Genomic DNA, 27,553 nt, shown 5'->3' with positions numbered 1-27,553 from the left:
CAGCCAAGAATCACTTACCCAGCAAAACTGAGCATAATCCTTTAGGGTAAAAAAAATGAGTACTCAGTGAAATGGAGGACTTCCAAATATTCCTAATAAAAAAGACCAGAGATGATAGAAAATTTGACTTGCAAATATAAGACTCAAGAAAAACACAAAAAGGCAAATACGAAAGAGGAAACAAAAGCCATTCAATAAGAATAAAATTTTTATATACCTACATGGGAAGGTGATTCTTGTAACTCCTAAAACATAGGGCAGTTAGAGGTAGTATACATAGACAGAGGGCAAGCATGGCAGTTGAACATGATGAGATACAAAAAAATAAAATTAAGGCATGACAAAGAGAAGTGTATTTGGAGAAGGGAAAAATAAAATGGGGTTAATTATCACACATAAAAGAACCATGAAAGAGCTTTTATAGTGGAGCAGAAGATGGAGAAGGTTGGTAGGCACATGAACTTTACTCTCATTGGAATTGGCTCAGTGAAGGAAGAACATACACAATCAATTGGATCTAGAAATCTATCTTACTCTAAAGGAAAGTAGGAGGGGAAGAGGATAAGAGAAAGGGGGTAGGGTTGCTAGAAAGAGGAAAATTGCTTGAGGTTATGGTTAGAAACTAAACAGAGAAAAGAGGATGGATAATAATCTACAATAATAATGGGACAAAAAAATTAGGTCTCTCTAGTGAAGGCCTCATTTTTAAAATGTGTAAACAAATGAGTTGAATGTGTAAAAGTAGTCACTTTCCAATTGATAAATGATCAAAGGATATCAAGGTAATGAAAGCTCTCTATAGTCATGCAAAAATGCTCTAAATCATGTTAATTAGAGAAATGCACATTAAAATAACTCCATACCTATCAGATTGGATATTGTGACAGAAAATGAAAATGTCAAAACTTATAAGGGATGTGGGAAAATTGAGACACTATTCTATTGCTGGGGAGTTGTGAACTAATTTAATCATTCTGGAGGTCAATTTGAATCTATATCCAAAGGGCAATAAAACAGTTATTTTTTGAACTAGCAATACAATTACTAGGTTTGCATCTCAAAGAGATAAAAACTATAAAAGGGAAGACCCTAAAAGTACAAAAATTATTCAAAGAAGCTCCCTTTGTGAGGGCAAAAATTGGAAAGTGAAGGAATACCCCTCAATTGAGTAAGTTATAGTATATAATTATAATGAAATATAATGTGCTGTAGGAAATGAACAGAAGGAACTGAGGGAAACCTGGAGACTTATAATGAACTGAATCAGAACCAGGAGAACATTGTACACAGTGAAAGGAAAAACTGTGCAATGAGCAACTGTGAATGATTCAGCTATTTTCAGCAAAACACTGATTCAAAACAATCCCAAAAGACATAAAAAATGCTGTCTGCTTCCAGAAGAGGACTGATGGAGTTGAATTCAGATGAAAGCAAACTTTTTTCACTTCCTTATATTTTTTTGTTCACGTTTCCTTCCACAAAAGTATTCATATAGAATTTCTTTTACATGATGCCACATGTAAATTCTATATAAGACTGCTTACCATCTCAAGGGGGTAGAGGAAGAGAATTTAAAACTTAAAATTGTTTATAAAATGTTGGAAACTATTTTTACATGTATTGGGGGGAAATTAAATGAAAAAAAAGAATCTTGCCTTCAATAACAAGATAAATTGGGGTTAATTTCAGAGAGAAATGACTCATGAAGAAGGATCAGGAAAAACTATTTTTTTAAAAAAACTAAGATTTTGGTTGAGACTTGAAGGAAGCCAAGTAAACCAGGAGGCAGAGTCAAGGAGAGAGATCATTCCAGGTATGGAGAACAGTCAGTGAAAATGCAGTGAGGAGATGGGATATCTTGGGCAATGAAAAGCAAGGTTATTAGTACTGCTTCCAAAATTATTAGAGTAGATAGAGTGGTTTAAAGTATAAGAAGACCGGAAAAATAGAAAGTGGCAAGTTTATGAAGGGCTTTAAAAACCAAAAAGAGGATTGTGTGCTTGATGTTACAGACACTAATATATTACTTAAGGTTATTGAATGGAGCTGGGGCTGGGGGACACGTTTATTACTGAACATTAAGACAAATTTAAGAGCTGAATGGACAATGGAATAAGGAGACACTTGAAACAGGGAGATTACAATGAAGATTCCACAAAATGATATTGGACTGGGAGAGCCTGCAATTCTGGGATTGCAAGTTTTCTTGGCCTTCTTGTGTTCCTTATTACCAATGTTATTGGGAAGAATGGATTCAAAGCTTTTCTTCGACCTAATAATTTCTACTATTAATCCTTAATCCAACAATGGGGTTTGGGGGATTTATAGTTTTAGAAATTAATAAGCAGAAAGTAGCCATTTTCATGGAGACAGTTTTAAATTGGGTTAGTGTCCTAGAGTAGGTGCTTCCAGAAGTATCTGAAACAGCTAAAAATGACAAAGATTACCATTGCATTTATGAAAGTGTTTGTTATATGTAATGCCAGCCATTCTTTTTAATGATGGGAAAGGTATACACAGTTAATAAAAAGCCTACTATGTGCCAGCGCTTCATAAATACTGTCTCAGCCACAGTGAAAGGGAAGGAAAAAAGGTGACCATTCTGAATTCTACGTGCACGTCCGGAGTTTTCAATTGCAATTTCTCTCGATTATGCTCTGAAACAAAGCAGTAGAAAAGTAGAAAACACTACGAAAAAGAATTGCTAACTGCCTGGGTAATCCAACAAAAAGATGAACTCTTCTCCTCTCACTTTCCCGAGTATAGAGGCTGTAGTACGTAGGAAGGAGGAGTCCCAGTGTCTCTAAGTCAATGCGTCAGGCGTGGCTCCACCTCTTTTTGATCCGTCTTCTTCCTTCCCTGAGGTTTCAAATTTTAGCTGTGGAAGTGGTTGCCAAAGAGGAGTTAAGGCTGTTACTGTGAAGCCTGTGCCTTCGGAGGGGAAAGAACCAGTTCCTTTGTACAGTCCCTGCTTGCTTGCTTACCGCAGAATCTAAATGTAAGAAATTCTGATTCAGTTCAGAGAGTTTGAGCCACTTTAATCTGTGATGTGAACTTCAGCTGGGCCTCTGTGAAGCAGAAGCTGCCTGCAAACCCGGAAAGTGGGTAAGTAGGCTATAAATGAAACCTAAAATGAAGACGCCTTCCGGTATTCAAAACGGTTATTATTTTGGTGTAGTGCCCTACCTAGATAACTCGTCTTGTTGGCCCTACTTTTATTTGGGATTTGTAGAAAGTTGTTTTTTTCCCCCCCTTCTCATCAGCCTCTTGGGTACTTATGTGGCCCCATAGCTTTGAGGACGGGCTCAGCCGTTGTGGGTAGGCATCAAGTTTTGGTTCTTAGGTTCATAATGTGGATGGAGGTGGGATTGCGGACGAATCTGGGACTTCTGAAGCTTCGAGACTGTGCTACTGAGCTAACTGCAGGAAAGGATCACAATTCAAGGGAAATCGAGGGTTGCGGCAGGAGATAAAGTAGAAAGGAGATTTTAAATGGGGATAACTTTAAGCTATGACCTGTGGAGCAAACGGGGAGTGGGAAGCCTCCCTTAGGAGGATGGTGCTCGGGAAATGGGCTGTAGCATTTTGCATCTTGTGGGGAGGTGGGGGTTGAGTTGCTTTTGTATGAATAACCTCTTACATATGGAAATGTCTCTAAGATTGTTCTTCTTTTGTGTTCTTTAAAAGGATTTGCTCTCTGAACTGTAAAGTTTTGTCTCCCTTTTTAGAGATTTAACAAAACCTTTCTGGGACTCCTGAGGCTGGCTTCTGTGCAAAGAGCTCCCTTGAGAACTATAGACTGAAAGAGGAGAGGGGCGGGAGTCCAGATCGGGAGATTGCATACTTAGAGGAATTTCTTTGTCTGTACCAAATTGTGGGGCGAGGGACAATAAAGTCCCTTTTGTGGCATTTCTGTTGACAGCAGTGGATTAGTGATTTAAAATATAGTGGTTGTAGACTTGGTGAAAAAACGTCTTTTCATAACCACTAGTTCACAACTCACAACAAGTTGGAAATAAACAGCTTTAATTTTGATCAAGGCGCTAATTTGACAGTCTTGGGGCTCAGAGAAGACTTTGTAGGCTTGTTTTCTTATTCCTATCTTTTTCTATCAAGCTGTTAAAAATAGTTATATTAGCTATTAAAAACAGACCCTGTCTGCTCTTATATGAAGAATTCTTTTGCTGTTCTAAATCATTATATAAGAGATTCTCAGTTTGTAATTAGGAGGGGAAGGAGAAAAAGAGATAGAAAATATATCATCATCCTTATTGAATAAAATACTGGAGTGCTAGTTTGGAAAAACTGAAGTATGGTATGTTGCTGAGGAAAGAAGATTCCAGTTTCATATGCTTTGTTTATTTTCTAAGCCTTTGGAGTCTTCCTTTGACCATAAGATTTGTAATCATGAAAATCATGACTGCTAAGAAGAATTGTTCTAGCTGTTAAATTATTAGTCTAAACTCAAGCACTGTTCAATTTCCATTATTGTGGAAATAAAATTTCTGTTTATTTCTTTTTTTTACTATTAAAAAATTCTGAACTTAACCCCAAATAAAATTTGCATTTCTGTATGTAGATTTTAGAATGAAAAAAAGGTACAGGAGTATTCTCTAAAGCTTGCTTTTCTTTCTAAGCATATAATAAATACAACATTAAATTTATAAAACTGTACTGGTTTGCTACTTATTTCTTCATAATGCAACTATTATGTGATTATTCTGACTTCACATGGAATCATTTTTATAACAGCTAGGTGACCCAAAAGATAGAGCAGGTGGAGTGGTAGTCAGGAAATCCAGAGTTCAAATCTAGCCTCAGACATATACTATCTGTGTGATGCTGTTCAAATCACTTAACTTCTTTTTGCCTCTGTTTCATTATTTGTATAGTAATATATATCTCATATTTCCGGGGGTATTGTGAGGATCAAATGGGATAATAATTATAAAGCACTTAGCGCAATACCTGCCACACAGTAAGCGCTACATAAATGTTTATTATTACTATTATAGATTGCTAAGAATTGCTTGAGATACAATGCAGTTACTGAATTTAAAATATATACATATATCTTGCTAACATGGTAGCATTTTAGTCTGATTATTCTGGAAAGAAAACCCACTATTATAATAGCTGAAGTACTGTCAATATTTATGAACCCACATTACTCTCAAATCCACTGGCATAAATTTATGACTATTTTGATTTATTTCCATTTGGCACTTTTTGAGGAAACATTTTCCTCGCCCAGTTTAAACAGTTTGATTTCTTATCTACCTTAGAACATCATTGAAGACTTTTGGATGTTGGAGAATTTTGATAGTTGATTCGGAATTCTGGTGAATCTTGACTTGAAATAGAATAAATCTATGAAAACTTATACTAGATGTGGTAAGGATAAGATGTTAGTACTGCCTGAAAAGCTAAATTTATTAGAAGTTTTTTTAAGAACATATGATTAAGAAAACTTGTTTTGACAGGAGTGAGAATTTAAATGCCATTTTATTCAAGTTCTTGGTTCTTTTTTGGAGGGGGCTAGGTTTTAGGTTCTAGCACACGAAAGTTTTTTGCTTTTTTGTCTGATAATATGATCATACCGTAGAAGGGAAGTTTTCTGATCTAGATAGTTAATAAAAGACTAGCCTTCAAATGCCCCAAAACAGATGCCCTAGAATAGCTGTAAATTTTTTGCTACCATTAGAAAAATATTAGAGGATATTCTAATGAAAAACAATGACAATAGAGAACAATATAGGCACAATTTTTCTATCAATCTTTCAGAATTAGTCATTTTACTTTCTCAGAATGGATAGAATACTTTGTCTTAATATATATTTAATATCTTCCTACCTTTAATTCATACAGAAGAGGGTACTTATTTCTGAGCATCCAGTCTTAATATTAAAATATTTTTGTCTTTGCTATGAGTCAAATAATTTCTGTCAGTTTCTTTGAATGTCATTTAAATAATTTCAAGTTGATATGCCACCAATATTGATAGATTTTTTAGGAATGATGAAAATACATTTTGTTGAGAAAACATAGTCTAGGTTAACCTTAGGGTACTTGAGAGAAATTAAAATGTTTTGTATTCAATTTAAACTTTTAAATATTGGTTTGTTTCAAAACAAGACATTATTTTAAATTAATAAATAATGTGGATTAAAATCTGTCTACTAAACACTGAGGTAATTGCATTCAGTTCTTATGGTAATCTGATGTAGGCTTTCAAAAATAGCAATAAAATGTAGCAAAGCAAATAGTTTATGGCTTATTTAAGAGAAGTTGATTTTTAAAAAAATATTCACAGATGAGAGAATTCAAGTCTACAATGTAACACACTAGGAAAACATTTTCTCACTTAAAGGCTGTGTTCAGCTTTGAGTAAATGTGGTCCTAGAAATAAGAATTGTTCTGTTTGTTTTTTGGAAGAAAATTACAACTTCTGGACAATATTACTCCATGAAAGGTCCCATAAAACCCCAGATATTCCAGAAATAACCCCAAAAAGTTCTATAAATTCAACAGATGGAAGAATAATAAAATAAAAATAGAAATAGCAATAAATTCCCCCCATATAGTTAAGAACTACACAAGAAGACTTCCAGAGATAAGGCAGGGGAAGAAGAGGGGGGAAAATAGCCCTAGAAATTGGGGCCTAAAACCAGCAAAATCTTAGCCCTTTCCCATTAGAGCCATCTACTATTGCTCCTTGTATAGAGAGATATAAGAAGGAAGTACTTGCTTACCTTTAGTCTTCTAAGATATTTTAAACTGTTGTAGTCTTAAAAAAACAAAAAAACCCTTTACCTTTTGCCTTAGAATCAATACTAAAATATTCCAAGTTAGAAATGTGTTAAGGGCTAGGCAATTGGGATTAAATGACTTGCCCACAGTCACATAGCTAGGAAGTTTCTGAAAGCAGATTGAACCCAGGACCTCCCATCTCCAGAATCTCTATACCTGGCAGTCTTTTTTTTTTTTTAGTTTATTTAATTGCTAAATTAAGAATGCTTTTCCATGGTTAAAGGAATCATATTCTTTCCCTCCCCTTCTCCCACCTCCTCCTGTATCCAATTAGCAATTCCACTGGGCTTTACATGTGTCATTGATCAAGACCTATTTCCATATTATTAATATTTGCACTAGGGTGATCATTTAGAGTCAACATCCGCAGTCACATCCCCATTGAACCATGTGAACAAGAAGTTGTTTTTCTTCTGTGTTTCTACTTCCACAGTTCTTTCTCTGGATGTGAATAGCATTCTTTCTCTTAAGTCCCTTAGAATTGTCCTGGATTATTGCATCTCTGCTAGTAGAGAAGTTTATTATATTCAATTGTGCCACAGTGTATCCATCTCTGTGTATAATGTTCTCCTGGTTATACTCCTTTCACTCTATATCAATTCCTGGAGGTTATTCCAGTTCACATGGAATTCCTCCAGGTCATTATTCCTTTGAGCACAATAGTATTCCATCACCAACAGTTACTACAATTTGTTCAGACATTGCCCAGTTGAAGGCCATCCCCTCATTTTCCAATTTTTTCTAGTTGCCTTTTTTTAAAAATTTTTAAACATTATTTTATTTGGTCGTTTCCATACATTATTCACTGGAAACAAAGATCATTTTCTTTTCCTCCCCCTCCCCCCACCTTTCCCTCTCCCATAGCCGACGCACGATTCCACTGGTTATCACATGTGTTCTTGACTCGAACCCATTTCCCTGTTGTTGGAATTTGCATTATAGTGTTCATTTAGACTCTCTTCTCAGTCTTATCCCCTCCAACCCTGTAGTCAAGCTGTTGCTTTTCATCATTTTCGGTGTTTTTACTCCCACAGTTTATCCTCTGCTTGTGGGTAGTATTTTTTAGATCCCTGCAGATTGTTCAGGGACATTGCATTGATACTAATGGAGAAGTCCATCACCTTCGATTGTACCACAATGTATCAGTCTCTGTGTACAGTGTTTTTTTGGTTCTGCTCCTTTCGCTCTGCATCACTTCCTGGAGGTTGTTCCAGTCTCCATGGAATTCCTCTACTTTATTATTTCTTTTAGCACAATAGTATTCCATCACCAATATATACCACAATTTCTTCAGCCATTCCCCAATTGACGGCCATCCCCTCGTTTTCCAATTTTGGGCCACCACAAAGAGTGCAGCTATGAATATTCTTGTACAAGTCTTTTTCTTTATTATCTCTTTGGGGTACAAACCCAGCAGTGCTATAGCTGGATCAAAAGGCAGACAGTCTTTTATCACCCTTTGGGCATAGTTCCAAATTGCCCTCCAGAATGGTTGGATCAATTCACAACTCCACCAGCAATGAATTAATGTCCCTACTTTTCTGCATCCCCTCCAGCATTCATTACTTTCCTTTGCTGTCATGTTAGCCAATCTGCAAGGTGTGAGGTGATACCTCAGAGTTGTTTTGATTTGCATCTCTCTGATTATAAGAGATGTAGAGCACTTTTTCATGTGCTTATTAATAGTTTTGATTTCTTTGGCTGAGAACTGCCTGTTCATGTCCCTTGCCCATTTGTCAATTGGAGAATAGCTTGATTTTTTGTAGAATTGATTTAGTTCTTTATAAATTTGAGTAATTAATCCTTTGTCAGAGGTTTTTATGAAGATTGTTTCCCAATTTGTTGCTACCCTTCTGATTTTGGTTACATTGGTTTTGTTTGTACAAAAACTTTTTAATTTGATGTAATCCAGATTATTTATTTTGCATTTTGTAACTCTTTCTAATTCTTGCTTGGTTTTGAAGTCTTTCCCTTCCCAAAGGTCTGACATGTATACTATTCTGTGTTCGCCTAATTTTCTTATAGTTTCCTTCTTTATGTTCAAGTCATTCACCCATTTTGAATTTATCTTGGTGTAGGGTGTGAAGTGTTGATCTAAACCTAATCTTTCCCACACTGTCCTCCAATTTTCCCAGCAGTTTTTATGAAATAGTGGATTTTGTCCCAAAAGCTGGGATCTTTGGGTTTATCATATACTGTCTTGCTGAGGTTGCTTGCCCCTAGTCTATTCCACTGATCCTCCTTTCTGTCTCTTAGCCAGTACCAAATTGTTTTGATGACCGCTACTTTGTAATATAATCTGAGATCTGGGACTGCAAGACCCCCTTCCTTTGTATTTTTTTTTTCATTATTTCCCTGGATATCCTTGATCTTTTGTTCTTCCAAATGAACTTTGTTATGTTTTTTTCTAAATCAGTAAAAAATTTTTTGGAAGTTCCATGGGTATGGCACTAAATAGATAGATGAGTTTGGGTAGGATGGTCATTTTTATTATATTGGCTCGTCCTACCCATGAGCAGTTAATGTTCTTCCAATTGTTCAAGTCTATTTTTAGTTGTGTGGAAAGTGTTTTGTAGTTGTGTTCATATAGATCCTGTGTTTGTCTCGGGAGATAGATTCCTAAGTATTTTATTTTGTCTAAGGTAATTTTGAATGGGATTTCTCTTTCTAGTTCTTGCTGCTGAGCTGTGTTGGAATTATATAGAAATGCTGATGACTTATGTGGGTTTATTTTGTATCCTGCAATTTTGCTAAAGTTGTTGATTATTTCAATTAGCTTTTTGGTTGAATCTCTAGGATTCTTTAAGTAGACCATCATGTCATCCGCAAAGAGCGATAATTTGGTCTCCTCCTTGCCTATTTTAATGCCTTCAATTTCTTTTTCTTCTCTAATTGCTACTGCTAGTGTTTCTAATACAATGTCAAATAATAGAGTTGATAATGGGCATCCTTGTTTCACTCCTGATCTTAATGGGAATGGATTTAGTTTATCCCCATTGCAGATATTAGTTGATGGTTTTAGATATATACTGTTTATTATTTTTAGGAACGACCCTTCTATTCCTATGCTGTCTAGTGTTTTTAATAGGAATGGGTGTTGTATTTTATCAAAGGCTTTTTCTGCATCTATTGAGATAATCATGTGGTTCTTGTTGGTTTGCTTGTTGACATGGTCAATTATGTAAATGGTTTTCCTAATATTGAACCAGCCCTGCATCCCTGGTATAAATCCTACTTGATCATGGTGGATGAGCCTTCTGATCACTTGCTGGAGTCTTTTTTGCTAGTATCCTATTTAAGATTTTTGCATCTATATTCATTAGGGAGATTGGTCTATAGTTTTCTTTCTCTGTTTTTGGCCTGCCTGGCTTTGGAATTAGTACCATGTTTGTGTCATAAAAGGAGTTTGGTAGAACTCCTTCTTTGCTTATTATGTCAAATAGTTTGTATAGTATTGGGATTAACTGTTCTCTGAATGTTTGATAGAATTTACTGGTGAATCCGTCAGGCCCTGGGGATTTTTTCTTAGGAAGTTCTTTGATGGCCTGTTGGATTTCTTTTTCTGATATGGGATTATTTAAGAAAACTATTTCTTCTGTTAGTCTAGGCAATTTATATTTTTGTAAATATTCATCCATATCACCTAGGTTGGTATATTTATTGCCATATAGTTGGGCAAAGTAGTTTTTATAGATTGCCTTAATTTCCTCTTCATTGGAGGTGAGGTCCCCCTTTTCATCCTTGATGCTGTTAATTTGCCTTTCTTCTTTACTTTTCTTAATGAGATTAACCAGTACTTTGTCTATTTTGTCTGTTTTTTCAAAGTACCAGCTTCTAGTCTTGTTTATTAGCTCAATAGTTCTATCACTTTAGATTTTATTAATTTCTCCCTTAATTTTTAGGATCTCTAGTATGGTTTTCTTCTGGGGGTTTTTAATTTGTTCGTTCTTAAGTTTTTTGATTTGCATTTCCAATTCCTTGATCTCTGTCCTCCCTAATTTGTTAATATATGCACTCAGGGATATGAATTTTCCTCTAAGTACTGCCTTGGCTGCATCCCATAAGGTCTGAAAGGATGTTTCGCCGTTGTCATTTTCTTCAACGAAATTGTTAATTGTTTCTATGATTTCTTCTCTAACTATGTGATTTTGGAGTATCATGTTATTTAATTTCCAATTAATTTTTGATTTGGCTCTCCATGTACCCTTGCCGATCAATATTTTTATTGCCTTGTGATCTGAAAAGGCTGCAGTTATTATTTCTGCTTTTCTGCATTTGAGTGCCATGTTTCTATGACCTAGTGTATGATCTATTTTTGTGAATATGCCATGTGGTGCTGAAAAGAAGGTGTATTCTTTTTTGACCCTATTTATTTTTCTCCATATGTCTATTAACTCTAATTTTTCTAAGATTTCATTCACCTCTTTTACCTCTTTCTTGTTTATTTTTTGGTTTGATTTATCTAAATTTGATAGTGGTTGGTTCAAGCCTCCCACTAATATGGTTTTACTGTCTATTTCCTCCTTCAATTCTCCTACTTTCTCTATTAAAAATTTGGATGCTATACCATTTGGTGCATACATGTTGATTAGTGATATTTCCTCATTGTTTATATTCCCTTTTAACAGAATATATTTACCTTCCCTGTCCCTTTTGGTCAGGTCTATTTGTGCTTTGGCTTTGTCAGATATCATGATTGCAGCTCCTGCCTTCTTTCTATCAGTTGAGGCCCAAAAGGTCTTACTCCAACCTTTAATTCTAACCTTGTGAGTGTCAACCCGTCTCATATGTGTTTCTTGAAGACAAGATATGGTACGGTTTGGGGTTCTAATCCAATCTGCTATTTGTCTACTTTTTATGGGTGAGTTCATCCCATTCACGTTCAAAGTTATGATTGTCATTTGTGGATTCGCTGGCATTTTGATATTTTCCCCTAGTTCTGACCTTTCTTCTTTAGCTTTCTCCTTTTGAACCAGTGATATACTTTAGGTCAGTCCCCCTAGTCCCCTCCCTTGAGATGCTTCCCTTTCTAGCCCCTCCCTTTTTATGCTCCCTTCCCCTCCCCCCTCTCCTTCATCCCTTTTTATACTCCCTACTCCCACCCCCGCCTTAATTTTCTTTTCTTTCTTGCCCTAATGGGTAAGATAGAATTCAGGATTCCACTGGATCTAGATGTTCTTCCCTCTCAGATTTGATTTCACTGAGAGTAAGGTTTAAGTAATTCCACTTCACGATCTCTTCCTGTCCTTTTCATATGAGAGTTCTTCCCCTCCCGTTCCCATGTGTATCTTTATATGGGAAAGATTATTCTATTGAGTCCCCCCCTATTTCTTGAAGTTAATCTTAGTATTATCGACGGTTCCCCCCTCCCTTTTCCTTTCTTTGCCCCCACTTTCCCCAAATCTTCGTAATGCCCCAATATTTCCCTATGCATGTTTCTTCTAACTACTCTTATGATGCTACAATTTTTGAGAGTTACACAAAACATTTTCCCCACATATTAATATATATAATTTGATGTAAATGTAGTCCTTATAGAAGAGAGTTTGTCTTAAAGAAAAAGATAAGATTTATCTCCTTTTCCCTTTCTTTCATATTTACCTTTTCATGTTTCTCTTGCTTTCTGTGATTGGATATCAAATTTTCCACTACGTTCTGGTCTTTTCTTAGCAAATGCTTGAAAATCTTCTATTTTGTTGAATGCCCATACTTTCCCCTAGAAGTATATAGTCAGTTTTGCTGGGTAGTTGATTCTTGGTTGGAGACCCAGCTCCCTTGCCTTTCTAAATATCGTGTTCCATGCTTTGCGGTCTCTTAGTGTGTTAGCCACTAAGTCGTGTGTGATCCTTATGGGAGCCCCCCTATATCTGAAGCTCCTCTTCTTGGCTTCTTGTAGGATTTTCTCCTTTTCTTGGAAGCTCTTGAATTTGGCAATTACATTCCTAGGGGTTGTCTTTTGGGGATTTAGTATAGAAGGTGTTCTATGAATCCTTTCTATTTCTATTTTGTCCCCTTGCTCCAGAACGTGGGGGCAATTTTCTTTTATAATCTCCTGTAGAATAATATCGAGTTTATTGTTTATCTCTGGTTTTTCTGGGAGACCGATAATTCGGAGGTTTTCTCTTCTCCCTCTGTTTTCCAAATCTGTGACCTTCTCAGTGAGATATTTTATGTTTTCTTCTAATTCATTAATTTTTTGGGTTTGCTTTATTGATTCTTGCTGTTTTATCATCTCGCTTTCTTCGAGTTGCTTGATTCTGGTCATTAGGGACTGGTTTTGCTTTTCAGTTTTGTCTGCCCTTCTATTGGATGCTTCGAGTTCTTTTTCCAATTGCGCAGTCTTATCTGTCAGACTGCTGATCTCTTTCTCCCATTTTTCTTTCCAGGTTTCCATCTTTTGGATAAGTTCCAGTTTGAGATCTTCCAGAGCTTGTTGATAGTTTCCATTTTGGGAGACATGTTCTGATTTTTTTTTGGATTTCCTCCTCATTCTCCTCTTTTCCTTGGGTACTTCCACCATAAAAGTTTTCAATAGTCACTTTTTCCCCTTTCTTCCTGGAGGCTTGATTTTGGGCCATGTGAGTCATCCCTTTGGTGGTTTTATTCCCCTTTCCTTTTTGGTCTTGGGTCTGGGTTGTATGGGCGGTTTTTCTGTGAATTTAGGTTGCTTCAGACTAGCTCTTCCCAGCCTCCGAGGTTTCTTAGAGTGCTGGGTCCCTGATGACAGCCACACTGCCCAGGTGTTCAGCTCCGCCCAGATAATCAGCGCGTGGTGCGCTCTTGGTGTTTAGCTCTGTGGAGATGTTCAGCGCAGCCACCCCAAGTACAGCTCCACTAACCCCCATAATCAGCGCCGGGTTCTCCAGTGAAACCGCCCTGAGACGTTTTTTCCTGGCAGTCCCCAGATCCCAAGGACCCTGGAGTGCCCTCCCCAAACAGAGACGTTCACCACTCACTCGCTGTCCCGGTGAGCGCTCAGGTAGCTCACTCTGGTTTGGTGGGGGAGGTGGGGTGGGGGAAGGGAGGCTCACTTCACTTTTCTGTGCAAGCTTTCCCTCCTTCTTATTATAATGTGGAAATGTTCAAGCCCCATGTACCTTCACCTCTGTGGAGTACTGGGAGTACTGGGGTGTCCTTCTGTTCCTCCAAAGGTGATTTTTATGCTCCTTTGATGTAGTCTATTTCGTTCGGTGCCGGGGAGAGGAAGCGTGTGGCGTCTAGATTGCAACCATGATTACCTGGAAGTCTGGTTGCCTTTTTTAAAAATTTATTTCAGATATTTTTCCAAGGTTACAAGATTCTTGTTCTTTACCTCCCTCCTGCTGAAGCTAACAAGGAATTCCACTGGGTTATACATGTTATTGTTTAAAATCCATTTCCATATCATTCATATTTGTAATAAAACCAAAGCCCCAGTCACATATCCTATGAACCATGTAATCAATCATATGTTTTGCTTCTGTGTTTCTATTCCCACAGTTATTTCTATGGATGTGGATAGCATTCTTTCTCAGGATTGTCCTGGGTCTTTGCATTGCTACTAGTAAAAAAGTCCATTACATTTGATTGTGCCATAGTGCTTCAGTTTCTTTGTACAATGTTCTCCTGGTTCTGCTAATTTCTCTTTGCTTCAATTTCTGGAGGTCTTTCCAGTTCACATAGAAATCCTCCAGTTCATCATTCCTTACAGCTCAGTAGTATTCCATCATCATCAGATACCACAATTTGTTTAGCCATTCCCCAATTGAGGGATATTTTTCCAATTTTTGCCACAATAAAAAACACCGCAATAAATACTTTTTTACTAATATTTTTCCTTACTCTTTGGGGTACAAACCCAGTAGGGGTATTCCTGGATCAAAGGATATATGCATTCTTTTAAGGCCCTTGGGCATAATTCCAAATTGCCTTTGTTAACCAGGAAAAACACAGAACCACTTAAAAGATAGTGCTCAATATTTGGCCACCACATAGTCAAGTGCCTAAAAATCACATAGAATCAAGGACTCTGGGACTCTAGGAACAAAGTATCTCTGAGAGAATTACAGTGTGAGATGATTCTCTAAAGAACAATAGAAATTGGGGGCTAATTTACCTTTGGGGGGAACTAAGGACAAGGAATGAGAATGCAGAATAGGATTATCAGGGAGAGGCTGATGCTTTCCAAGGGCTAGGTTTCCTGGGAGAGGACTCTGATATAATGGGAGAAGTTGCTTAGACAAAAAGGGTCCTTAACATTTGATTATGTCTAATGGTACCAACTAAACAGGGATCATTAAGTACTTTAAGGTCTATTGTTCATTCTGAAATGGGGTCTGTCTGGGATTTCCCTTGGAGCTAGTTCTCAGAGAACAGGATCAAACTTGGCATTCCCAAAAACTTAGTTGATACCTTCCAGAATGGCTAGATCAATTCTGAACTCCACCAGCAGTGTATTAATGTCCCAATTGTCGACTAGAAAAAACGCAGAACTATTAAATAGTCAAAATCACTCTTTAATCTAGGGAAAAGGGGTTAGCGCTACTAATAAGACAACAGAGCTGTTTCCCAAGACTGCACAGAGTCAAGACGCCCTGGTCACTAGCCCCTGGGAGTGCCACCGACTCAGGATGGACTCCAAGGAACAAAATAATTTGGGGAACCTATATACCACTCTAGATGACCTGGGGTGTTTTAGGATTAGAGGGACAGTTGATTGACTTTACAATGGTGAGAAAGGAAAATGAGGAGTTCCAGACAGGAATAATAGCGAGGGGCTGGTGCCCTACAAAGGACACAAAAGGGAAAGACCAAACCCAGGGCTGGGCCACCTTGGTAATGGACCTTAGTCTAGGGAGAGAAACCATTGGGACAAAAGGGACGCTTAATATTGGATGGGATTAGCTGTTCCCACCCAAACTACCAGGAAGTTCACTGTCTAGTGTTTCCCCTCAGGGGGAAACCTCTCCTGTGACAAGGTCAAAACCTGGGGTTTCTATACTCAAACTAAATAAACTGGAGATCTCTATATTTCCATGTTTACACAATTTTGCCATATCCCCTTCAAAATTTATTATTTTCTTTTGCTGTCATATTGGTCAATCTGATAGGTGTGAGGTGGTACCTCAGAATTGTTTTGATTTGCATTTCTTTAATCAGGAGGGATTTAGAACACTTTTTCATGTGATTATTGATAGTTTTTATTTCTTCATCTGAAAACTGCTTATTCCTGTCCCTTGACCATTTGTCAATTGGAGAATAGCTTGATTTTTTGTAAATTTGACTCAGTTCCTTATATATTTGGTAAATTAAACATTTGTCAGAGAATTTTGTTATAAAAATGTCTTTCCAGTTTGTTGCTTTCCTTCTAATTTTGGTTGCATTGGTTTTTTTTTTGTACAAAATCTTTTAAATTTAATATAATCAAAATTGCTAATTTTACATTTTGTAATGTTCTCTATATCTTGCTTGATCTTAAATTCCTTCCCTATCCAAAGATCAGACAGGTATACTATTCTATGTTTACCCAATTCGTTTATGTTTTCCCTCTTTATATTTAAGTCATTTACTCAGTTTGAATTTATTTTGGTATAGGGTGTGAGATTTGATCTAAACCTAATTTTTCCCAATAGTGTTTTCCAATTTTCCTGGACGTTTTTGTCAAATAGTGCATTCTTTTTCCAAAAGCTAGAATATTTGGATTTATTGAACACTATCTTGCTGAGGTCATTTACTTGTAGTCTATTCCACTGATCCACCCTTCTGTCTCTTAGCCAGTAAGTACCATATTGTTTTGATGACCACTGCTTTATGGTACAGTTTAAGATCTGGTACTGCTAGGCCCACATCCTTCCCATTTTTTTTCATTATTTCCTTTGATATTCTTTATCTTTTGATCTTCCAGATGACCTTTATTATAATTTTTTCTAATTCTATAAAAAAGTTTTTTGGTAATTTAATAGGTACGGCACTGATTAAGTAGATTAATTTGGATAGGATTGTAATTTTTATTGTATTAGCTCATCTTACCTATGAGGAATTAATGTTTTCCCAATTATTTAGATCTAGTTTTAGTTGTGTGAAAAATGTTTTATAGTTGTGTTCATATAATTCCTGTGTATGTCTTGACAAAAAGATTCCTAAATATTTTATATTGTCTAAAGTGATTTTAGATGGATTTTCTCTTTCTAATTCTTGCTGTTGAGTTTTGTTGGAAATATATAGAAATGCTGATGATTTATGTGGGTTTATTTTGTACTCTGCAACTTTGCTAAAGTTGTTAATTATTTCCACTAGCTTTTTCATTGATTTTCTAGGATTCTCTAAGTATATCATCATATCATCTGCAAAGTGTAGTAGTTTAGTTTCCTAATTGCCCACTTTAATCACTTCAATTTCATGTTCTTCTTTAATTGCTACCATTAGTGTTTCTACTACAATATTAAATAACAGAGATGAAAATGAGCATCTTCACTCATGTTATTGGAAAGGCTTTTAACTTGTTCCCATTACAGATAATTCTTACTGATGGTTTTAAATATATGCTGTTTATTATTTTGAGAAAAGGTCTTTCTATTTCTAAATTTTCTAGTGTTTTAATAGGAATGGGTGTTGTATTTTGTCAAAGGCTTTTTCTACACCTATTGACATAATCATGATTTCTGCTAGTTTGATTATTTATATGATCAAATATGTGGATGGTTTACCTAATATTAAACCAGACTTGTATTCCTGGTATAGTGAATAATCCTTGTGATAACTTGCTATAGTCTCTTTGCTAGCATTTTAGTTAAGATTTTTGCATCTATGTTCATTAGGGAGATTGGTATGTAGTTTTTTTTTCCTCTGTTTTGTTCTGCCTACCTTTGGAATCAGTACCATGTGTCATAAAAAGAATTTGGTAAGACTCCTACTTTGCTTATTTTGTCTAATAGTTTGTATAGTGTTGGAGTTAGTTGTTACTTTAAATGTTTGATAGAATTTACTTGTGAATCCATCTGGCCCTGGGGATTTTTTTCTTTCCTTAATGGTTTGATTAAATTCTTTTTCTGAGATGGGGATTATTTAAGTATTTTATTTCCTCCTTTGTTAATCTGAGTAATATATATATATATATATATATATATATATATATATATGTATATTTGTAGATATTTGTCAATTTCACCTAGATTATTATATTTATTGTCATATAATTGGGCAAAATATGTCTTAATAATTTCCCTAATTTCCTCTTCTTTGGAAGTGATATCCTTTTTTTCTTAATTAGGTTAACGAAAACTTTATCTATTTTATTTGTTTTTTCAAAGAACCAGCTTCTAGTCTTATTTATTAGTTCAATGGTTCCTTTATTCTCAATTCTTTAAATTTCTTCTTTAGTTTTTATGATTTCCAATTTAGTTTTATCTGGGTTTTAAAATTTTGATCTTTTTCTAGTTTTTTAAGTTGCATGCCCAATTTATTAATCTCTTCCTTTTCTGTTTTGTTGATATAGGCACTCAATGATATCCATTTCCCCCTGAGTACTGCTTTGGGTGTATCCCATAGATTTTTGATATGTTGTCTCCTCATTGTCATTCTCTTCAATGAAATCAGTAATTGTTTCTTTGATTTGTTCTTTGACCCACCAGTTTTGAAGAATTAGATAATTTAATTTCCAATTGCTTTTAAATTTGCCTTTCCATGAACACTTATTAATTTTTTTTTTGCATTATGATCTGAGAAATCTATTTATTCTGCTTTTCTGTATTTTTTCTATGTTTTTATGCCCTGGTACATGGTCAATCTGTGTATATTATTTTTTATCCCTATCAGTTTTCTCCAGACATATATTAGCTCTAATTTTTCTAATGTTTCATTCACTTCCCTTCTTTCTAATTTATTTTTTGGTTTGATTTATCTAGTTCTGATAGGGGAAGGTTGAGGTACCCCACTAGTGTGTTTTTACTCTCATATTTTCTCCTTGGGCTCCTTCAATTTCTTCTTTAAAAATCTGGAAGCTGTACCATTTGGGGCATATATGTTGAGTACTTCAAATCTATTTTTACTTTATCTTTGTCTGAGATCATGATTGCTACTCTTCCCTTCATTATCTTAGCTATAACACAATAGATTCTGCTCTAACCTTTTCCCTTTTCCTGTGTGTATCTATCTGACTCATATGTGTTTCTTGTAGACAACATATATTAGGATTCTGGTGTTTAATGCACTCTGCTATCCACTTGCATTTTATGGGTGAGTTTATCCCATTCCCATTCACAGTTTTGATTAGCATTTGTGTATTCCCTCCATTTTAACTTTCTTCTTTAATCCTAAGCCTACTCCTTCAATTCTTTCCCTTCCCTCTGATGTTTTCCTGTTAGTGTCCACCTCTTTCCCCTCCCGTCATATTGCTCTCCTTATCCCCCCTCTTCTTTTACTCCTTCTTACTTTAGGACTTTTTGTAGGCCCCCTTCTGCAGCTTCTCCCTCCCTTGTATTTCTCTCCTCCCCACAACCCTATTTCTTATTTTCCTAATGGTTTTATATAGGGTACCATACTATTCTGTATCCCAGTGAGTCTGGCTGTTCTCTCTCTGAGGCAATTGCAATGAGAATCTGGTTTAAGTATTACCTCTTCTTCCCTTCCCGTGTATTGGTTTATTATCCACCTACCCCCTGTACTTCTTTATGTGATATATTTTGCCCCATTTTAACTACTATGACAATGATAACAACTTTTTAGAGTTACATATATCATCATTCCATATAGGAATATAAGCCCTTTAGCCTTATGTTAGTCATTATGTTTTCCTTCTTTTTTGTTTACCTTTTCATGTTTCTCTTGTATTTTGTATCTGGACCTCAAATTTTCTGTTCAAGTCTGGTCTTTTCTTCAGGAATGTTTGGAAGTCTTCTGTTTTATTAAATGACCATACTTGCTCCTGAAAGAGTATAGTCAGTTTTGTTGGGTAGTTTATTCTTGGTTTTAGACCCAGTTCCCTTGCCTTCCAAAATATTATATTCCAAACCTTCTGATCCTTCAATGTGGAGGCTGCCAAATCTTCTGTGATCCTGACTGGGGCTCATTGATATCTGAATGGTTTCTTTCTATCTGCTTATTTTATTTTCTCCTTGATCTGGGAGCTCTTGAACTTGGCTATAATGTTCCTATGAGTTATTAATTAGGGATTTAATGTAGGAGATGATCTATGTATTCTTTCAATCTCTATTTTACTCTTTTGTTGAAAGATATCAGACCAGTTCTCTTGGATAGTTTCCTGTAGTTTGATGTCAAGGATTTTTTTTTCCTGGTCATGGCCTTCAAGTATTTCAATAATTCTTAAAATGCTTTTCCTGGATCTATTTTCCAGGTCCATCATTTTTTCAATAAGGTAGTTTAGATTTTTTTTTTCTATTTTTTTCATTCTTTTAATTTTGTTTTATAAAATCTTGATGCCTTGTGAAATCATTAGCTTCTAGCTATTCAATTCTAATTTTAAAGACTGGATTTTGTTCAGGACTTTTTGATCTTCCAGTTCTAAAGCTCTCAGGTCAAGGAGAAAATGCTTTAAGCAGACATAAAGAAACAATTAAAATATAATGGAATCACAGTATTACACAGAACTTTGCATTCCTTAATTCCTTAAAATATCAAAAGGTTTGGAATATGATATTCCAGGTGGGAAAGGAACTTGATTTATACTTAGGAATCACAAACTGAGCAAAATCAAGTATATTCTTTCATGGGCAATAGTTTACCTGTCAAATTCATTGATAAAATTTATGACCAAACAAGATGTTATTAATTAATAATTTTGTTTATGTTAAATTAAAAAGGTATTGTACAAATGAAATCAATGTAACCAAAATTAGAAGGAAAACAGCAAATTGGGGGGAAATTTTATAATTCCTCTGATAAAGTCCTGGTTTCTCAAATAAATAGAAAACTGAATCAAATTTATAAGAACACAAGTCATTCCTCAATTGACAATTCCCCAGTTGGTCAAGGGTATGAACAAGCAATTTTTATATGAAGAAATCGAAACTATCAATAATATGAAAAATTCTCCAAGTCATTATTGATTAGAGAAATGCAATAAAAACAGCTCTGAGTTACCACATGACACCCATCAGACTGAACAAAATGACAGTAAAGTAAAATAACAAATGTTTGGGTGGATTTAGCAAAATTGTGACACTAATGCAGTGTTGGTATAATTGTAAACTGAGCCAGCCATTATGGAGGGTAATTTGGAACTATGCCTAAAGGATTGTAAAACTATGCATATACTATTACTAGGTCAGTATCCCAAAGAGATCAAAAAAGAAGGAAAGGATATATTTGTACAAAAATGTTTATAGCAGTTTTTTTGTGGTGGCAAAGAATTGGAAATGACGGAAGTCCATCAATTGGAGAATGGCTGAACAAATTGTGGTATATGATGTGATGAAATACTATTGTGCTATAATAAATGATGAGCAAGATAATTTCAGAAAAAGCTATAAAGAACTACACGAAATGATGCAGAATAAAGTAAGCAGAACTAGAACATTGTACATAGTAACAGCAATATTTTACAATGAAAGACTTAGCTTTTCTAAAAAGTACAATGATCCAGGACAATTCTGAAGGACTTATAACAAAGAATGCCATCCACTACCAGAGAAAGAACTGCTGATACCAGAATGCAGATCAAAACATATTATTTTTCACTTTAATTTATTTGCATTTTTATTTTGGAGTTTTAGTTTTATAGGATTATTCTCTCACACCAGTGACCAATATGGAAATATGTTTTGCATGATCATATATGTATAATTCAGATCAAATTGCTTACAATTGTAAAATGTGGATTTGAACCCCAGACTTCAATTCCCAGAAGTCCTTGGTAGTTCCCAGAATTCCCTATAATATCTCCCTGAGTCCTCACCTGAGTGTGAGAGCACAATTTGTATTTAAACTGACTCTCCACCTACTTGGGCTCTTTCCCTGCTTCTGCTTCTAAGCACATGTGTCTCTCTACCAAGCAGGCAAGATGTAGGTTGCACGTGCTCTTTCTTATTTTGTATTTTCTTTATTTCTTAATCTTTAATAAACCTCATAAAAATATAATACTTTTAGCAAAAAAAATTAATTTTAACTGTTAAAGTTTGGCAAACCACGTCTGTTGTGATGAAATACCCTCAATCTTCTTCACATCCCTAAATCTTTACTAACTTCAGCTTTTAATAGCTAGTGTCTAGATTTTTAAGTCACATTTTTCCAAGGCTTTTCAGAAAAGTCTCAAGATCTCCTGGCTGCAGCCATCCGCTTCTGCAATCCGTACCTGTTTGACCCAGATCTCGATCACCTGGTCACGACTTGCACGCCCAGCCCCAGCAAACTCTAGCCTCAGAGAAGATCACTCATTGCTCCAGGCCCAGCCCCAGGATAGAGGCTACTGGTAGCAGACCCAATTTCTTCAGAATCAAAAACCAGCTGGTAAAAAACAAGGGGTGATTTTTCCTTAGGCTATAATTAGTCTTCACATGGACTGGGGGCAGGAGATCACAGTGAGGGAAAAAGAGGGAAAGAAGGAAGAGACTTTTCCAAACAGGAACTTAAAGCATAGCTACTTTAAAAAGGATATCTTTTGACTGTATTAATTCTTTCACTGAGCTCACTTTGGAGTCATGGAAAAAATTCAGCTCCCTGCAACTCTTCAGCCAAATTTGATATTCCTAAAATCCACTCTTACAAAGGGGGGGGGGGGCAACTCAGTGGCTCAGTGAATTGAGAGCCAGCCCTAGAGACAGGAGGTCCTTAGTTGAAATCTGGCCTCAGACACTTCCTGGCGGTGTGGCCCTGAACAGGTCATTTAACCCCCATTGCCTAACCATTACCAATCTTCTGCCTTTAGACAATAGGCATCTAAATGGATAAAAAAAACAAGGAACTTTAAAGAGACTAGAGGTTATATTTTTAAGGTATTTTGGACTCCAATGTTTTATAAAAATCTCTGTATTCTATTGCATTTTGCTGATTGTTTTGTTTAAGGTTTAACTTTGTGATTTTAAGTTCATATATTAGTGCATTCAATACTATTCTGTTATACTGAATCAGTTTAATGTACTGGGTTTTAACAATTGTTAAATAATGTTGCTTTCCCCCTATAACTATACTGAACAAACATTATTGAGTAGGCCCATATAAAAATAGCTTTTCTATTTTTGACTTTGTAAATTGTCAATGGACTCCATCAGAAAATTGCTATGACAACCTTTGGAAAATTTAATGAGCTAAATATCTTAAATTGATTTTAAGGGTTCTTTAGACACGGTTTTTAGAATTTTTCTTAATAATCTTTGGTCAGTTTGCCTGCCCCTAACATGAGGTAAGGCCCATTTTAGTAGCTTAAGTGAAATACAATTATAACCCCCAACTCCCACATATAAGAATGTGAACGGAAGCTGGGAAGTTAATCCCAGGGCATATAGAACCCCTGAAGACTCCCCAAAGCAGAGCATCTCTCATTTATAACTCTTCAGCTCATTTTACTTCCACCAGAATGATATCGAGATTTCTTGATGATGTTCTAGACCCAAAATAAGTTTTAATTTCTTTAAAAATATGTTTACCAAGGTTGAAAGATTTGCTACATTTGTAAAAATTGTGACAAATATCTATCAGTTCATAGGCTTTTAAAAATGCCATACAGCAACTTATGTGAAATATGATAGTGGGTTTGTTTGCTATTATAATTAACTGGCCTATTAAGAATTTTGGGGATATTGATACATACATATTTGTACTACTATTCTTTAAAAAAAAAAAAAAACCTGTTACCTTGTAAAATTCATTTGCTTGTACTCACAGTGGATCATGGCCAGATATGAAGAGGAAATGGATCTCAATTTTGGTGAGAAAGCTTTGTATTCTATATTTTCTTAGCTGACACAGTGTGTCAATGATTACAAGCTACATTTTTATTTTTAAAACTCTTTTATTATAATTTTCTTGCTTGTGCAAAATACTATTTCAGTTTTTTATTTTTTCTCTCCTTTTTATATTTGAAGCACGTCACCAGTATTAAGATTTTCTTTAGCTTTTTGATTTTACAGTAATATGTTTAACATACATTTGCTAATGCATGCCCCAAAAGCTTGAGGCTATAAAAATGATGTCATTAATTGTTTTTAAAAAATTTATGGGACTTTGCTTAATGATTCTGTCTGATTCCAGGATAAGATATGCAAAAGAGCCATTGCACAGGGCCAAAGAAACCAATCCAGGAAGGATTGATGCACTTCTTTTTTTTTTTAGTGGTTTGGGTAGTTTTTTTTAAAAAATATATTTTATTTGATCATTTCCAAGCATTATTCGTTAAAGACATAGATCATTTTCTTTTCCTCCCCCCCACCCCATAGCCAACGCGTAAGTCCACTGGGCATTAGATGTTTTCTTGATTTGAACCCATTGCTTTGTTGATAGTATTTGCATTAGAGTGTTCATTTAGAGTCTCTCCTCTGTCATGTCCCCTCAACCTCTGTATTCAGGCAGTTGCTTTTCCTCGGTGTTTCCACTCCCATAGTTTATCCTTTGCTTATGAATGGTGTTTTTTTCTCCTGGATCCCTGCAAATTGTTCAGGGACATTACACCGCCCCTAATGGAGAAGTCCATTACGTTCGATTATACCACAGTGTATTAGTCTCTGTGTACAATGTTCTCCTGGTTCTGCTCCTCTCGCTCTGCATCACTTCCTGGAGGTTGTTCCAGTCTCCATGGAACTCCTCCACTTTATTATTCCTTTTAGCACAATAGTATTCCATCACCAACATATACCACAGTTTGTTCAGCCATTCCCCAATTGACGGCCATCCCCTCGTTTTCCAGTTTTTGGCCACCACAAAGAGCGCAGCTATGAATATTTTTATACAAGTCTTTTTGTCCATTATCTCTTTGGGGTACAGACCCAGCAGTGCTATGGCTGGGTCAAAGGGTAGATATTCTTTTGTCACCCTTTGTGCATAGTTCCAAATTGCCCTCCAGAATGGTTGGATCAGTTCACAACTCCACCAGCAGTGAATTAATGTCCCTACTTTGCCACATCCCCTCCAGCATTCATTACTTTCCTTTGCTGTTATGTTAGCCAATCTGCTAGGTGTGAGGTGATACCTCAGAGTTGTTTTTATTTGCATCTCTCTGATTATAAGAGATTTAGAACACTTCTTCGTGTGCTTGTTAATAGTTTTGATTTCTTTATCTGAGAACTGCCTATCCATGTCCCTTGCCCATTTATCAATTGGAGAATGGCTTGATTTTTTGTACAATTGATTTAGCTCTTTATAAATATGAGTAATTAAACCTTTGTCAGAGGTTTCTATGAAGATTATTTCCCAATTTGTTGTTTCCCTTCTGATTTTAGTTACATTGGTTTTGTTTGTACAAAAGCTTTTTAGTTTGATGTAGCCAAATTATTTATTTTACATTTTGTGATTCTTTCTATGTCTTGCTTGGTTTTAAAGCCTTTCCCCTCCCAAAGGTCTGACATGTATACTATTCTGTGTTTACCCAATTTACTTATGGTTTCCTTCTTTATGTTTAAGTCACTCACCCATTTTGAATTTATCTTGGTGTAGGGTGTGAGGTGTTGATCTATTCCTAGTCTCTCCCACACTGTCTTCCAATTTTCCCAACGGTTTTTATCGAATAGTGGATTTTTGTCCCAAAAGCTGGGATCTTTGGGTTTATCGTATACTGTCTTGCTGAGGTCGCTTTCCCCCAGTCTATTCCACTGATCTTCCTTTCTGTTTCTTAGCCAGTACCAAATTGTTTTGATGACTGCTGCTTTGTAATATAGTTTAAGGTCAGGGACTGCAAGGCCCCCATCATATGTGTTTTTTTTCATTATTTCCCTGGATATCCTTGATCTTTTGTTCTTCCAAATGAACTTTGTTATGGTTTTTTCTAAATCAGTGAAGAAGTATTTTGGTAGTTCAATGGGTATGGCACTAAAGATTGATGCACTTCTAAGCCAATACAAAGGACTTGAACCTAGTGTGAAGACTTAAGGTTGTGACGCTTAACATACGTTAAGATGTAGGTGTTCCTTGTATCCACATTCTTTGTGAAAATACTTACAGACAAGTATCCCAAACTTGGCTGCTAACTTGGCTCCTATAATTTAGTCCCTTTTCTGTCTTTCTTAGTGTGGCAAACTTTCTGTAGTCCTGGCTACTGACTGGGTAAATGCTTACTTGCTAAGATCATTTTAATTGGGCCCTGATTCAAGGACCTGTTACTTTTTGCCAATTGATTCATATACCTCATAACTCAGCCATGCATACCTAAGTGATCCTGTGTTTTTCAATCACCCTCTTCAAGGAGGGAATGTAAAAATATTATTATTTCAAATTGCAAAGTTTAAATTCCTTTTGAGAAGAATTTTAGGTTAAGAACCATGCTACCTCTCCAATCCAGAAACTGAACTGTTTGGAGAAGACACCATGAAGATGCCTCCAGACCACAAGCTGCACGAGAAGATCAAGAATGAATTTTGGGTGTGGTTGATTGAACATTTATTTGTATCTATACTTTCATGCCCCCTAACTGGTTTTTTTTTTTTGTCAGTGTGTCTAGCAATTATTAGTTTTGTTCTTTTTTCCTCTTATCCTCAAATTATTGTAATCTTTAAGTTGATTATGTTTTCATGATCCTTTTTGGGGAAACTTCCCAATAACGATCGAATGGGGGGGATGTAAAATCGAGATTTGAACCCCAGACTTCAATTCCCAGAAGTCCTTGGTAGTTCCCAGAATTCCCTATAATATCACCTTGAGTCCTCACCTGAGTGCAAGAATACAATTTGTATTTAAACTGACTCTCTGCCTACTTGGGTTTTCTCCCTGCTTCTGCTTCTAAGCACATGAATCTCTCTACCAGGCAGGCAAGATGTAGGTTGCACGTGCTCTTTCTTATTTTGTATTTTCTTTATTTCTTAAACTTTAATAAACATCATAAAAATATAATACTTTTAGCAAAAAAACTAATTTTAAATGTTATACCATATATGGAATCGGGGAAGGAAGGTATATGGAATAGGGGAGGGAAAGGTAGAAGGGAGACAATTTGGATTTTAAAATTTCAGAAAATATATGTAGAAAATTATTATTATGTGTAATTGGGTAAATAAAATATTTTTAAAAAGCAAAAGAAAAGGTGAGGTTCATCTGATACGTCCCTTCTTTTATATTTCTGTATTCTTCTTACCCTTATCTATAATGAGAATTAGAGAATTCTTTCTTCCTACTCTCATATTTTTTCTATTTCCTTTTTTCATTTTGTCAGAACTGAACCAGTCTCCCTAGCTCTGCTTTTCTTATCTTCCTCAATATTTTTAGATGTTAAGATTCTGAAGAGACATTTCTTTTTTCCTGTTAGAATAAGAACAATATATGATAATGATCAGAGTAGCTAAATCTTTCACAGTTGATTATCACTACAATTTAACTGTTAACTGTGTATAATATTCTCCTAGTTTTACTAACTTTACTTTGTAATTATTATTTCCATGGTTTTCTGAAGCCATGCCCTTCATCCTTTCTTTATTTTTCTTTTCTCCTCCTTCTCCTGCTCCTCTTCCTCCTTGGCCCCCCTCCCCCCTCTCTATTCACCCCCAACACCCTCACCCTTCCATCTTAGAATCAATCCTGTGTATTGGTTCCAAGGCAGAAGACTAGTAATGGCTAGTGTATGGATAGAATTTTGCTCCCCAGGTACTCTCTTTCCCAGTATCCCAGTTAC

At 35.8% G+C, this 27,553-nt stretch overlaps 1 protein-coding gene across 3 annotated transcripts in view; it reads left to right on the top strand.

Moving 5' to 3' along the window:
- The first annotated feature begins 2,844 nt into the window (after window positions 1-2,844).
- The window catches only part of NIN (ninein), a 191,993-nt gene continuing 167,284 nt past the window's right edge, over window positions 2,845-27,553 (top strand). For all 3 annotated transcript variants that reach the window (XM_056821103.1, XM_007473222.2, XM_001363383.4), the window contains exon 1: window positions 2,845-3,105. The gene's annotated coding sequence lies outside the window, so the exon portion shown is untranslated. The remainder of the gene's footprint in view (window positions 3,106-27,553) is intronic.

Source organism: Monodelphis domestica, chromosome 1 (genome assembly GCF_027887165.1).
Source record: "Monodelphis domestica isolate mMonDom1 chromosome 1, mMonDom1.pri, whole genome shotgun sequence".
Lineage (NCBI taxonomy): Eukaryota > Metazoa > Chordata > Mammalia > Didelphimorphia > Didelphidae > Monodelphis > Monodelphis domestica.
Note: the sequence above shows the minus strand (reverse complement) of the source record. Positions and strands in the feature narration are given on the sequence as shown.